Genomic DNA, 16,213 nt, shown 5'->3' with positions numbered 1-16,213 from the left:
GCTGTCCTGACCTTTAAGAACCCAGGTCCACCTCCAGCCCATGATAAGACCAGAAGACTTGCGAGGAGAAACAATTTATATAGTATTTCAATTTTTTTTAAAATGAGCTTTCACATCCATTTTTGTTTTCTTTTACAGCATCCCTAGTAATTTTCTCTAGGTCTTTAATAAGGTACTTTCCATCCTAGGGGTGTTCAATATAAGCTTGAAGTATTTTCTCAATGTACTTTCCTTTTTAAAAGCACAGGGTTCAGGAAAAAGAATTAGTAGCTTGTGTTTGTGTAGATGCAGATTAGATAAATAGATGGATGGATAGGTGGGTGGATAGGTGGATAGGTGGATGGATAGGTGGATAGGTGGATGGATAGGTGTATGGATAGATGGATGGATAGATGGATGGATGGACGGATGGATGTGTGTATGTTTATATGTATGTATGGATGGATGTAGGGACCTACAACAGACGGACAGATAATCTCCCAGAGCTCAGTGATGAGGTTGTTGTTTTCACACCCAAAGGAGCAGTCCCCTATTTACTAAACAGGCATAAAGCTGTCAGTGATTGATCTTCACACTGTAAGCCGCCAGCACCAATCGAATGCGTGGAATGCCTTCTCCCTCCCCCCGCCCCGCCCCCGCCCCGCCCCCGCCTTTATTGTTGTTGTTTTTGTAAACAGATCACGGTATACAATGTATCCACCTAGGACGGGCCGCAGAGGGTGAGGGGCTGAGGCTGCTGAGTGTGAGACACTCAGCCCCGGGTGGGAGTGGAGGTGGGGGCTGCGGAAAGCTCTCCAGGCTTAGGGCTATTTTCTGCTCCGATTCTTGCAGAATCTGGGAGAGAAAAGACAGGTCTCTTCAATGCCACAGGGCAAGGGAGCTGAATCCCGTACTCTGGCGCCACCTTCCCCTTTATCCTTTTCCCGCCTGGTCGCTCATTTTCCCGCCTTTCCTCCCCGCCTTTTTTGTAGTCTTTCCCCGCCCTTCAATTCCCTCTAACTACCACCACAGTTGCGGGAGGGGGAGGGGAAGGGGGAGCGCGACTTCCGACTCATGTTGCGCATGCGTGAGCCGCTCGTCGCCCCGACCCCGCAACCCGATCCTACTTTTCCCCTTCCCCCTTACAATCCCCGCCTTCCGCAACCGCCTTAGTGCGCAGCCGCGCTGCGCCTCCTTCTGTACTCAAGTTCCTCTTGGGAGTTCTGTGGCCGCGCGCGCTTCGCCCTCTCCCCATTGGCTGCTCCCGGGGCCACGTGACCCGCAACCGTCTAAACCGCTGCCTCGGGAGCTCGCGAGGTCTCTGCCCTCAGACTGTTTCTCGGCTCTTAGGCTGGCGGATGTGGCGGGCGCTGAGGGTTCGAAAGGTCACCGTAAAAATGAAAAAAACGGAACTTGACAACAAAACGAAAAGCAAAACCCGATCTCCTTCTTCCCCTTGCTCTTATCTGCCCAGAGTAAAGCTCCTGGGGAAAACCGCAGGGTGTGCTAAGGCCTGAGCGTCCCCGCAGCCGGGTGTGGGAGGTCACCCCGTCCTCCGCGGCCTATCTGCCCCAGGCCCAGCCTGGCTCCTCCCGTCTCTAGTGCCCGATCGAGGGCTCCCCCTGCGGCCCTTCCCCGAAGAGAAGGGGGAGCGGGATCCCGATAAACCCAGGGCAGGAGAGGGAACAGGCAAGAGTTTATAACGGAGGGGAAGAGCCGGCCTCCTGCCGTTCTTGGGTGGGGACCGATAAGTGATCATTAAATATTGCAGACAAGGGCCTGCCACTTATCAATCACCATCCTTATTCCCGTGCCTTCCACGTGCCCCCCGCTGTGCTGAGCCCTAAAATGCAAAGAAAACGCCAAAACGCGCCCTGCCCTCACGGGCATCTTTTTTCCCCAGAGATGAACAAGAAGTGAGTAAATCTGCTTTATTTAACCTACCTTCTCTAAGAAGGTGAACCAAAGTCTGCTTTTTTGATTAAAATTTTTTAAATTAACATTTTTTTCCCTTTCCCATCTCCCTGCTGAAAGAGAGAAAAAGAAAACCCTTATAACAAACATGCTTAGTTAAGCAAAAAAAAAATAATAATATTAATTCCCACATTGGCCTTCGTCAAAAGCGTGTCTTCTTTCTCCATGCAACATCTTCAAAAGTTGCATTCATGGCATTGGCCGGAGTGGTCTTTGCCTGCTTTTCTCTACCACGCTGAAAGTCACCCTCCTGGTTCTCATTTCGGTGCCTACCTGTCCCCAGGTTTCCCATTTTTTTATGCCACAATAACATTACAATCCTCGGGTAATAGCATCCTTTATTAGCTGCCCTCCCATGGATAGGCACTCCTTTCCATTTCTTTACCACCACCAATAAAGCCATTAGAAACACTTGTACACACAGCTCCCTTTTTTCTTTCATTCCTTTGGGGTCAAAGATTGCTTTAAAAAAACAGCAAAACATAGAACTCAGTTAACCTGTTTTGGCAGCTGGCTCCCAGCAGCGTGGAGTTGTTTAAATTCACCTCTGTTTTCAACAGGATAAGTGAAGGAATCTGTACTTTTTAGTGGATTCCTCTTATAAATGGACATTATTTCCTAAGAGAAATGGATCAGTTGGAGGAGCCCTTCTTTCCTCCCCCCACTCCCTTCACCATGCACTCTTTTCCTTTTAGCTTTCTCTCTTTAGTTGTGGGCCCTGTGTAGGAATTCCCATGATCAGTGTTGGCTGCTGTCCTGTTAACTAGACAGCTGGAGAGCGTGTACCCGGGGCTTTAAGGTTTCCGAAACATTTAACATGTTATCTCATCTGATGTCTCTGTCTTTGTAACCTCAGCTCCTTCTGGTCCCACATATGTATTGATGAAAATGCTTCCTCTCAAAACGTTATAGATCCCCGGTGTAGGGAAAATGTTTTTGTTAGTGGTATGAGTAAAGAACTGATTTCAAAGTCTATATTGCATGTACACTCTGTACATATACACTTAGAAACAAACCGTCTCACCTCATACAGACCTCTTATTTTTTGTGATTAAAATGTTTGTTGACAAGTCAGTTCACAATAAAAAAATTAAAAGTAAATAGATGGATTGTACTATCCGTATACAAAACTAGGAAGAAGGTTTTCTTTGGCTTCCTAGCCCATGGGCCTGTTTCTTCCCCCTACCTTGACATCTTATAGAACAGATATGTATAGATTGCCTCCTACGTACAGAGCAGCACACCAATTATTGGGATTATAATTATGTATAAGACATGGTTTCTGACCTCAAGGGTTTACATTCCAGTTGGGAAAACAGTCTAAGGACATTATTTTAAAATGACAAAACAAGACAATGTGTTAAAATGTCAAGTGTGTGTGATGAATCTTCCATTTAGCTATTCTGCTGAGAGAGACCTCAATAAACTTAAACTTATTTACTTCTGCTAATTTGCTTGTGGCAAGACATCACATGTGTCTTTGCCATGACTGGAATATGATGATTTAATGATCACATTTTTAAGGTTTTTATGCTATGTGCAACCTATAATATGACAACATGTGTCTCTAGCTATAATTTCTTAGAGAAAGGGACTGCTAGCTCCCGTTGTACCATGCCTAATCTAGTCAAGCACCACATTCAGTTATATAATTAATCCTGAAGCATCTCCATTAACTGGAACCCTTGAACATAATTTTTTTTCTTCTGAACTCAACTGTTACAAGAGGTAAATGACAAAAATATAGTTTTGAAAATAATTTCAAAGTATGTCCATATTTAGCCCAGTTTGTAATTGGGCTAATTATAAATAGATCAGCTATATATCTCAGTTCTGTATAATTATGATTTGAGATCATAATGACTTTTGAGGCATTGAATCATCATGGAGGTTTAAATCATCTGTGGTATACTACAGCATGACATAGTAGATACAGAAAGACCCAGGTTCAAGTCTGTCTCTGACATATGCTGGTTACGTGACTTTGGATAAGTCACTTGACCTCTGTGAATAGACCAGGCAGCTCTCTAAGACTAAAAGTTGTAAGTTCCACCAAGCCCAGTGATGACAGAGACATCAAGGGACACATTTTGTAAAGGAAGGCTTGGCCAGCTAACTAAGCTTTAAAAAATTATTATCCTCACAACAACCCTCAGAGGTAGGTGCTATTATTACCTCCCATTTTACAAATGAGGAAATTGATGCGGAAAAAGGCTAAGTGACTTGTCCAAGGTCACCCAGCTACTAATTGTCTTGTGCTGAATTTGAACTCAGAACTTTCTGACTTTAGATCCAGTTGTAAAGAAGATGCTGACTTGCTTTAATAGAGAGAATTTCCTTAGCTGGCAGTTCTCCATTCTAATGAAGTCACAAGTTCAGTTTCTACTATACTTACTAAGGTGAGAAAGAGTATTATTAATTCATGTTAGAAATATTTTAAACAAGAGTAGAAGCATCGAGGCCCAGTGCACTAATTAATGCTTAGTTAACTGAAATGTTAAATAAAATATCAAAGAATTAAATTACCTAAAACTCAATTCCCTCAGCATTTCAGTGAATCAAGGTTTTACTGTAAATGCTTTTGGGGGATTATTAGGATGATGATGAGGGTTCGTCCTTCCTCTTCTCCGAGACATTTTCTTTGTCACTATAAATAACTCATTCTGGGTAACTGCCTAGATACTAAAAGCATGTCCCCAATTTCAATTGGTATAAGTTTAGAACTTAACACACAGACCACAATCTTTCCACACAGGTGATCATATTCTTCCTCATCTGAGAGAGGACAACGATAGCGATACCTACAATGAAGAGGAAATGTTACAGAGGTTGGCCTTGCAGCTGAGATGCATTGGAGATGACATCAATAATAGAGTGGTTCAAGAGGTGAGATATCATATCATAGCATCTCTCATAGTGCTGCCAAGTTGATAGGGAAATGGGATGAAGAGAAAGTGTCACAAAAAATTGGTGTGATTTTCAGGAACTGCTTAGAAAAACTGCAGATGCTTTGCTGAAAATGAAGGTCTCATGGAAGGAAAACCATGTATGTATTTACACAGGTCTCACCTTCAGACATATAAATTGTTGCACCAAGTCAGATCCAAGTTCCAACAAACCCAGTAATGTGTCTGACAGGGCCATCAAGGGACACATTTTGGAAAGAAAGTCTTGATCATCTTACTAATCATAGCTAACAAAGTTGAAAAAAAAAATACTATCCCCACAACAACCCTCAGAAGTCAGTGTTATTATTGCCCTCATTTTACAAATGAGGAAATGGATGCAAAACAAGGTTAAGTGACTTGATCAGGGTCACCCAGCTACTAATTATCTCGTGCTGAATTTGAACTCAGGACTTTCTGACTTTAGCTCTGGCACTTTTTTCACTATGCCTTTTATCTGATAGGCAAAAAGATAGGCACATAATCTCTAAACCACAGAGTTTCCCTCAATAACTTGCCATGGATCTGTGGATAACTGCTAAGTTGTTCTTATTTTATTTGAAGTCTATATTTTTAGCAGGTTGATAAACTCATAAATGATATTTTTTTCCCCCTCTCTAAACTACCTCTGTGTGGGGGAATAGAGGGGAGGGACCTTTTCATTTATCTATCACTGTTCAACCCAGGAATGCTTTTTTCTGTTCCTGTTTTTTAATTGGTGGGATTATATGTTTCCTTGCCATGTACAATGTAGAACAATATATCTAGCGACATTTGCTTCTTTTTATGATTTGAGTTAGCAAATCTAGCTTTTTAAAGACTATTTTTTCCTAATACATACTATGCTATATTATAATTCAGGTAAGCTGGCTCCTGTGAGGCAGTAACACCTGATCTTGAGCCCTATAGTTCTAGTAGCTGGCTTCCAGAATCAATCAACAAGCATTTATTAAGTGCTTGTTAGGTGCCAGGCACTTTGCTGAGCACTGGGGATACAAAGAAAGGCAAAAACAGCCCCTCCTTTCAAAAGCTTACAATCTAAAGGAGTTAAGATATCATATGTGGATAAATAGATATGTACAAGATAGATTTATCATAAATATGGTTGAGTCAAAGAAAATAATACCATTCTTTCCTTTCAGTTATTTTTCTGTTAAAATAGAATTCTTTGCTAAAAGGTAAACATAAGAAATTAATAATCACGAATATATCCATCCTATATTAATAGTAAAGTTATTGTTGCTCATTTCAATCTATACACTGATCTTTGAATACCAGAACTGAAGATCTTGTGCTCATTTCTTCCATTTTTGTCCAAATAGCCAAATGTCACTCATTCCATCAAGTTTTGTTCTCCAGGTTGGCCATGTTTAGTCCTGTGGTATCTAATCTAATGGTGGAACAGTTCATTTATTCTCCTTCACCCTTGCTATGGGAACTGCCTAGCACCTTTTTGTAGACTAGACTACTTCCAATGCGTCTGTCATACTTGTCTTTTACATTAGTTTCTCATTTGTTATGGAATTTCTACATGTGTTTATATGTGTGTGTATGTATATGTGCACACATGTACACACATACATTTCCTAATAGAAGCCTGTACTGTACTATAATATAGTATACGTGGTTATAGTACATTTCTACTCTTTAGATTTTGCACACCAGCATTCTGATCAGTCTAGGCAGAACTATGGAGCTAGACATTTCTGTCGTGATCTTTATAATATATAAGCTGCAACTAATCGAAACAGCTTTGCTTCTCACGGTCCATTCATTATCCATAATGAATGCTCGAGCTGGTAACTGAGGTGCGTATGTTCCGTGGTCTCTTTTATCTGCAAGCTGGCTACTTCTGTATTATGCCTTGTATGTAGTGTTTGTTTCATATAATTTTAGAGCAAGGTTATTTTAAAAATATATATATACCTATATGCAATGAGATGTCTTTCTTCTACTTAGAAGGTCATGAAAATATTAATCCAAAAAGAACTTTGAACTCTTGCAGTTAGGGTACTTGTCAGTGCTGTTGGGGTTTTATACAGTTTCATGGGCTCTTGGAATTAAAGTCCCCTGGCGCAGAGGACCTTGGAATCATAGAGGTGGAATTGCAAGACAATTTAGAGGTCATTTAGTCCAACCCCCTCATTTTATAAATGAGCATACTGAGACTTGAGAGAAATGACTTGCTTAAAGTCACATATGAGAACAATGGAATCCAGGACTTCCGACTCCAGATCTGGTACTTTCCTCACCAAGCCATCTCTCTTCTTTCTTCACTTATTCATTCATTCATTCAACAAATACTTAAGTGCCTATTACGGACAAGATGCTAAGGACATACAAACCAAAAATGACATAGCTTCTGCTCTGTAGGAGCTTCTGTTCTGTGAGGGGAATACTACAGATGCAGATAAGTACATATAAAGGAATTTGAGAGGGGAAAGAGCATTAATAATTGTGGGGAATCAGGGAATATTTCACAGAGGTGACACCTGAAATTGAATCTTGATGGAAGATAAGGATTTTGAAAAGAAGAAGTGAGAAGGGAGGGATAAACCCTTGTTTACACCATGGCTGGTGTAAATTCTGTTATTAATTTAGGAAACAGCTACTAGTCCAATTTTGTTGAAACTGAAGTGAACAGTATGAGATAAAGTTAGAAAAAAGTAGGTTGTAGCCGCTGAATGGAGGGCCTTAAACTTCCAGGCTGAAGAGTTTGTATTTTCTTTTTCTGTGGTGTTACGTTACCGTCCTAGCTCCCTCATTCAATCACAATCATTCCTTCTTCATTCACTCATTCGGCTAGAGAAGGGTGGTACTCCTGTGCTGCTGGCCAGAGGCATAAAAACAAAAGAAGTAGATTGGATTGTGACACAGATCTTTACTTGGTCTTTTGTTTTGGGCCATAACTTCGTTTGTATCACAATCCAAAAGGATCTTAGAAATAAGGTTCCTTTAATGGCCTGCATATAGATCCTGTGAGATTTAGGGATCAGTCCTCAAAGTAATGTTTACAGATACAGGTTTATAATCAGGACTTGAATGTGAATTACAAGAAATTTTTAATCCTAAATCAAGTAATTGGCTGGTACCCTAGACTTCTATCAGTGTCACACAAATGTCAGAAGAATAGACAGTCTTGATTTGGGAATATTCTTCTGGCTTTTATTGACTGCTTGCCCTTGTCAGAGAGAAGTTTTCTAGATATTATATTTTAATGAATGAGAGAAGCCTGGCAAATGGCCCTGCAGAGCTGAAACCCAACAGATGGTAGCAGAGAGCGACTTGGAGACCATAAGACTCACAGAGAAGCATAGCAATGATAATATTATATATTTAAAAGAGAGTGGAGAAGTGACACCCAAAAGACAGTAGCACAATGTCACCATGGGCATGGGGTAGTGAATGCCCAACCTCTACCCTCTGCAGGCCTATTGATGTCCTAAGAGGATGTCAACAGTAGTATCTGAAGTGTGTGTTCCTTCTGTATATGCAGGTGTTCCCTGTGTTTGGGTCTTCCACTTGCCATATAGGTTTCTGACATATATCTCTTCTTGCATGTGTCCTCCATGAGTGTTCAGTGACTACACATGTGTGTTCCCCAGTCACATGTATTCTCTGTATGAAAGTCTTTAAGAGTATATTCATATATATACATATATGCATGTATGTACGTATATATGAATCTTTCCTTGTAACTATTTATTTTCTTATTTGATGAAATGTCTTTTATTTTTCACTGTCTTCTAGATGGCTGGTACAATTAACACAATGATGGGGTCTCTTGAGCTATGATTTCTAGTGCTGACCCACAAAGTATCTTGAATCTGGGGTAGCTGTTCTAGGGACGCACATGTGTGTGAGGGTGCCCTAAATGCCACACAACAAAATGCCTTAAACTTTTGCTATTTGAGATACACTTTGTTAAATACACTATAGTCAACTATGACTAGTGTAGGTTCCCTTTTTGCTTTCATAAATAGCATTTATATAGTGCTTTTTAAGGTTTACAAAACATTTTGCATACATTATCTCAATCCTCACAACAGACCTGTAAGGTGGGTGCTCTTATTATTTTGACTTAACAGCTGGGGAAATTGAGGTAAAGAAAGGTTGAACAACTTGCCAGGATCACACAGCTGGTAAAGTATCTGAGGCAGGATTCAAACTCAGGTCTCCCAATTTCAAGGCTAGCACTACAGTCTATTACATTACCTAAGAAGAAAAGGAACTTCTCTGTTGGGCAGAAACATCTGTATTATTCCTGCATATAGAAATACTTTTTGTATGGCAAAATGATAATGGTGTTATTCAGTTGAATTAAACATATATTAAGCTGGAGGTACTCTAAGCATTTGCTAGGCACTGAAAGTGCAAAGACACTTCTAGGGCTGTATTCCAAAGTGATCATACAAATGGGAAAAGGACTCACATATACAAAAATATTTGTAGCAGCTCTTTTTGTGGTGGCAGAGAATTGGAAATTGAGGGGATGCCCATCAGCTGGGGAATGGCTGAGCAAGTTGTGGTATGTGAATGTAATGGAATATTATTGTGCTATAAGAAATGATGAGCAGGCAGATTTCAGAAAAACCTGGAAAGACTTAAATGAAGTGATGTTGAGTGAAGTGAGCAGAACCAGGAGAACATTGTACACAGTAACAGACACATTGATGATGACTGACTTTGATGGATTTAGCTCTTCTCAGTGATGCATGGATCTAAGACAAGTCCAAAAGACTGATGATATAAAATGCCATCCACATCCCGAGAAAGAATTTTGGAGTCTGAATGCAGATGGAAGCAGACTATTTGCTCTCCTTTCCTTTTGTTGTTTTATTTCTTCTTTCTCATGGTTTCTTCCATTAGTTCTAATTCTTCTTTACCTCATGACTAATGTGAAAATGTGTTTAATATGAATGAATAAATAGAGCCTATATCAGATTGCCTGTTATCTTAGAGGGTAGGAAAAGGAGGGGGAGAAAATTCAAAACTCAAAATTTCATGGAAGTGAATGTTGAAAACTAAAAATTAATTATTTAAAAAAAGAAAAAGAAAACTAAAATACATTTTAAAAAAAAGTACAAAGATAGAATCAGCTCTGTCCTTAGAGGGGTTTTAATCTAATGGGAATGAAGGCATATACACAAATCAAAAAGATTATTATCACAAAGCTACAAAGAAGTTCAGGCAAATTTCTGTGAGTTGTGTGGAGATCACTTTCAGGGGAAGATGGGTCAGGGAAGGCTTTTTGGGGAGGTGATGTCTGAATTTGAACCCGAACAAAGGGAGAGACTTCAAAAGAGTTTTTTCATGTTTGTCTTAAGGGGTGAGTGGTCAATTTTAGTCTGGAAGAGACAGTAGTACAAAGATAGGAAAGATCAGGATGAGGACAACATTCAGAAAATGGCCTTGGAAGATAAAGTACGTGAAGGAGAGAGATCTGAGGTCAAGCTGGACATGTACATTGAAGCCATGTTGTGTGGCAGTTCTTGAATGTTAATATAAACTATGGCTTTCAATCTCAACTTTGAGTTTACATGGACTGGGTTCAATTTGGGGAATGGGGACCTCTCATAAATCACTCTCTGACTGATTTCCTAGAAAAAGTATATGGGTGCTAGACTCCCATGCAGCACTTAGGCTTCATCAAATACAGGATAGTCTCTATTTTACTTGAAAGAAAATATAAGACACAAAAGTTTCACAGCAGAGTGATAAACAGTGAAGACAACCTTTTATTCTCTAGTGAGCCTCACCTCCCCATGGGTCCATACAGTCTTCCAGACTTAAAGTTCTATACTGAAGCTGTCTCCCTTGAAAGTGGGAAGTATCTGGAGGTCACTAAAGAATCCATATAGTTCACAACAGTACTAATGAAAGGAATAATCTGTAAAATGCAGATAATAATAGCACCTACCAAACAGGATTATTGTGAAGATCAAAGGAGATAATAAATCAAAACACTTAACAAACCTTCAAAACATGATATAAATGTTAACTATTATTGTCTTACTTACTGTTGTATCAGTGGACAAAGAGATGTATCATCAAGAAGAAGACATCACCAAAGCCCCCATATGCAATGTCAATGAGGATGCTCATATCTTCTCTAGGGAAATATCTCTAAAGTCAGAACAAAGGTTCTTTCCTTTACCATGTTAATATTGATCAGGCTATAAGAGATTGATTCATCTGAATGATAAAACATCAAAAATAACTTGGGAAAAGTGAGTGGAGCTGTTTACCTAAACCTAAATCTTTTATTGAATTTAGGACCTCTCTCTAATTTCTATACAAATGAGCTGAGAATTAGAGATGTTGCTCAGATCTGAAACAGGAATTTGGTAGCAATTATACTAGATGACATGGAATTTGGAGCAAGAAAAGAAGCCTGTGAGAAGAAAGCCATTGTAATGTTTCAGGTTTAGAAGCTTCATGACTTAGAGTGAATCTAAGTTTAGAAACTAATCCAGATTAAGAGGTGAAGGATCTTGGTTTTGAGAATGAGGCAGATTCCCCTTGAGCTGGGCCAGTCAAACCAACCTGTCACTGGATCATAGATAGATAGTTACCTTAAGGTAAGAGATCTGTGCTCCATAAATTCAGCCTTTCTATGCTTTCATTTCGTTTTGTTGTCTTCTTAGTTGTCTAGTAAAGTTCTTTTAAAAAAAAACAATTTGGTCTCTGCTTAACAAAGGAAAAAATTAAAAATTCAAGATTGGTAAAGTTCAGATGCAATTTTTCAGTTTTAGTCTCTTTAAAAAATCAGTGGGAGTAGCAGGTTGAGGGAGGTGCAGAAAGAGGTAACACACAATGACTCATTGTTAGAAGGAAGCTACATAGAGATAAGCATTACTGCAAAGAGATTGGTTATTTGCAATTTAACCCAATTTAATTTACAATTTAATCCTGCTCTTCTGACATCTGACTTCTGTCTGTCTCTAATTTGCATTTCATTTGCATTCCTGACTGTCCCACTTGACCCTTTGACTTGGCTTTGGTGTTCTTGACATCCTATTCCACTTATTCCCTTGGCTTGAAGTGCTGAGCATCCTTCCTAATTATAGACTGGGTGCTGGCATTCTTTGCCAAAAACTTTGTGCCCCAGCTTCTTCTCTGTTCTTGAATCTATCCTCTACACTCCATCTCTCTACTCACTGGCCATCCCAAATGCCTAGAATACTCTTTCTCTTCATCTCTTTGCTTCCATGACTTCTTTCAAACTTCCTATCTTCTACGGGGAAACCTTTCCTAATTCCCCTTCATTCTAGTGTCTTCTGTTGATTATTTCTAATTTATCCTGTATATAGTTTGTTTGTATATAGTTGTGTTCATGTTGTCTCCCCCATTAGATTTTTAGCTCTTTGTGGGCAGATTCTGTCTTTTGCCTTTCTTTGTATTCCCTAGCATTTAGCATGAGACCTGGCACATAATTGGTGCTTAATAAATGTTTGTTGCCTGACTGTCCTCTCTGTACCTACTCACATGCTGCTGAAAAGAGCTGAATCATTCATCTGTACTGAATTAGTCCACTACAAATTAATTATGTCTCCATGGTACTTGAATGAATTCTTTTTTTCTCTTTGTTGTATTTTTCTTCAAACTAGAAGCTTTGGATTTGACTATAATGTTTATTAAAGTTTTCATTTTGCGGGTTCAGAAATGGTTATGATTGGATTCTTTCTATTTCTACTTTGCCCACTGGTTCTAAGAGATATGGACAGTTTTCTTTAGAGATTTCTTGAAATATCATGTCTAATGTCTAGTTTTGGTCATGGCATTCAGCTCATCCAATGATTTTTATCATTTTTTCTCCTCAATCTGCTCTCCATTTTCTTTAGCTTTTTTTTCTTATCTTTTGACTGTCTTAATATTTCTTGTTATATCATGGAAACATTGACCTCTATTTGACACATTTCTAATTTTTCAGATTGTATACCCCTTGTGCCAAGCTGTTAATTCCTTTCTGATTCTTTCTTCCATAATTCTCATTTCTTTTCCAGTTTTTTCTTCTAGTGCTCTTGTTTCATTTATAAAAACTTTAAAAAAAACCCTCTCCATCTCTTATAGGAGTTCCAGTTTAGTTTGTGTTTTTCTTTGAGACTTTGCTTGTAGATGTTTTGGCGTCCTTCTCTTCTTCTGGGCTTTTATGTTTTGAGTATCCCTATCACTATAACATTTTATGGTGGAATTCTTTTTTTGTTTATTCATTTTCCCAGACTGCTTTCTGACTTCATGTTAGGGTCAGGCTCTATTCAGTTCTGGAGAAAGACCTAGGTTGGTCCTATTCCTGCTTTCTTGTGGTTTTGAGTATCATATTATTATGGATCACAAGGATAATTCAGTCTGGGGACCTGCAAGCTTTCACTAGGCTCAAAGTGGTCTCATCCAGGACAGAGCTTTCTGTCCCACCTTCATTTTAGTTCTACAAGTTCCTGATCTGAGTCTGTGTCTGAGCAACACTAGACTGCTGCTGGATTCAGCCACTATCAGTCACCTAAGAAGCTCTGTTGGTTCATAGTGTCAAAACTGTAAGCCTCTCTTTGGTCTGGGATTTCTGCTCTTTTTAATTCCTCTGTAGGCTGTAGATTGGGCCAGAAGGTAGAACTGATATCCCACTTTATTCCTGGCATCTGAACCACACCATTACTGATTGCTTCTGACCTTGCTCCTCTCCAGGTATACCACCTCGGGCCTCTCCTCACCCCAGAATGCTACTTCAGTAGTGGCTACCTTCCTCAATTACCCCTGGATTTGTGACCTGGGACCTAGAAGTGGGCAAAAAAGCTGTCCTCATTGCAGTGCCCTGGGATGGGTTAAGGACTTTCCCTTGCCCTAATGCATAGTCTTTTCCTGTACTGTAGTACTCTGGGAGGCTCCTGAACAGACCCTATATCCAGAGTCTACAAACTTCTCTTTCCCAGTGTGCTTGACTTTGGCTGGAAAATAACTCACTGTAACTTTTTCTTGCATTTCCCTATCAGGATTTGATCTAGTGAATTTTCTAGGTCTGTTTGGAGAAGTTTTGGAGGACAGCTCACTGTACTTCCTGCTAATCCTATCTGGGCTCTACCCCTTTTGGCATTACCCTGTCCCCATAACTGTGCCCACCCCCAAAACAAACATAATAAATTCTCTCTCTTATGTTCTTATCCTGTACTCTTTGATCACCGAGCCTTTGGAAATACAATTTCTTATTCCTGGAAACTACTCTCCTATACCTCTTTCTTGAAGTCCCTCCCTTCCTTTAAGGTCCATCTCAAGCACCCCTTCTATTAAGCATCAGGATCATAGGATCACAGATTTAGAATTGAAAGTGAAGTCAAAGGTCCCCATTCCTCCTTCCCACCCCCTGCTGTATTTGATAGATGAGCCACAGAGAGATTAAGTGATTTGCCCAGAGTCACATAGCTACTAAGTGTTTGAAGGAGTATTTGAACCCAGGTCCTTCTGATTCTGTGTCCATTGCCCTATCCATTATAACATGTTGCCTTTCCCAAAAGTGATTTCTCCCTCTCCTGATTTCTCATAGCATTTGCCTACATCTCATTCTCCTTTGTAACAAAGTTATTTGTTACAAATACTGCACCCCCCATTAGATTATAAATTCCTAGAAAGCAGAACTCATGAGATAATGTACACAAAGGACTTTGTAGCCTTAAAATATATAAATGCTAGCTATTATTACTACCACTACTATTAATCTATATTTGCATCCTCAGTGCCTATATTCCAAATGCTTAATGAATAAATGTTCTGTAATACTCATTTAGCACTTACCATTTCTGCTTTTTTCATTCAAAATGTATATATCTTCCCAACTAAATGGTAAATTCCCTCAAGGCAGGGATCCCCATTTTATCTTTTTATTCAGGAGAAGAGTTCCTCTCCTAATTTTAAGTTTGAGAAAACGAAATTCTGACTAATAATTTGCTGACTTGGGGAAGGAGTCTACACAATTCAGGCACAGACAGATAGATATACCACCACTACTATAACCACTCATTTTTCATTAAATAATTTTCCTTTAGTTTTTCTTATAATTGATTGTACTCTCTACTTAAAATTGATAATGTAAATAGGACCTCAACTGATTTTCATAGTATCCAGATGTCCTTGAAATCAGTTTAGACAACAGTGCTGAGATTATTTAATGTAAAATTTTATTTTACCTATTTTTGGACATTTTGGCGTTTCTATTATAATAAATCAGTGTGTTCATTGTCAAGATGGTAATTATTTTGAGGAAGGAAGGACGATTAAAGTTTCCAGATTTCCAAATGAATTTCAAACAAATTAGAATAAAACCTTTGGGTATTTGAAAAAATTTATGAATCATAACTGAAGAAGCTTGCTATAACCATAGGATTTATATTTGTAATTATATTGAATTTCTAACTCAATACTTTTTCTGTCTTTTTACAGGGTCTTCAAATAGAAGAAGTAAGAGACACAGTGGCTCATTTTGTCTTATTTTTGCTTAGAAAAGCTCATTTGGTTTTGAGCTATTTTTTGGCTAACCATCCAATGTAGAACAAAATTTCAAATTTAAGCTATTTGTTTTCTCTCTGCTTTTTGAGATGCACAAGTTCCTCTTACTGAACTGTAAAATCCTGAGGATAAAGACTGCCCCTCATTGATCTTCCTTTTTCCCTGTGTGGTTTGTACCTGGTAGGTACAGAAAGAACATCAGCATGGTATGATGATATGAATGCTGGAATTGGAGTCAAATATCAGCTCAAATTCTGGCTGTAACAGTTACTGGATGTGGGACTCTGGGCAAGTCACTTAACTTCACTGAATCTGTTTCCATATCAATAAAATGAGACTAATTTTAATGCTTATACTACTGATATCCTAGGATTGTTATAAGGAAAACATTTTTTCCCCTGTTGTTCCCCTATCAGGAACTTAATAAATCTTTCTAGAACAGAATGAAATGGAATAGTATAAATTTTTGTTGAATGAGTAATGAATGCTAAGAGTCTGATTTGTCATAGTTGGACTTATGTTTCCCACAGAGAATATGCTGAATTAATAGGCAGATGTGTGTAGTAGCCACCTTTGATGCTTCTATGAGGGTGTTATAGGAATATTATTTATTAGGAGCATCTGTGAAAGTAAGCAAACTTTGTTTAAAAATAACTTACTAAAAGTTTCCTTTGTGAATTTATTTGAACCTTAATGTCTAATCTGTAGGTGAGAGAATTTGGTTCATTCAGTTTGATTCTCTCTTTGTGTAGTGAGCCCTTTCATTGACCTAACAGAGCTTTTGTATTCTACTGACCTCAGTACTTTCCTGTATATCCTCA

The 16,213-nt window shown here is 39.0% G+C and overlaps 1 long non-coding RNA gene across 1 annotated transcript; it reads left to right on the top strand.

Annotated features, from left to right (window-relative positions):
- The first annotated feature begins 1,359 nt into the window (after positions 1 to 1,359).
- Positions 1,360 to 15,841, top strand: LOC140526021 (uncharacterized). Its single transcript, XR_011974206.1, has 3 exons — positions 1,360 to 1,895; positions 4,709 to 4,839; positions 15,327 to 15,841. It is a non-coding gene; the product is annotated as an uncharacterized lncRNA (long non-coding RNA).
- Positions 15,842 to 16,213: the final 372 nt, after the last annotated feature.

Source organism: Notamacropus eugenii, chromosome 2, assembly GCF_028372415.1.
Source record: "Notamacropus eugenii isolate mMacEug1 chromosome 2, mMacEug1.pri_v2, whole genome shotgun sequence".
In the NCBI taxonomy this organism is placed as follows: domain Eukaryota; kingdom Metazoa; phylum Chordata; class Mammalia; order Diprotodontia; family Macropodidae; genus Notamacropus; species Notamacropus eugenii.
This window is presented reverse-complemented; position numbering and strand designations above follow the sequence as displayed.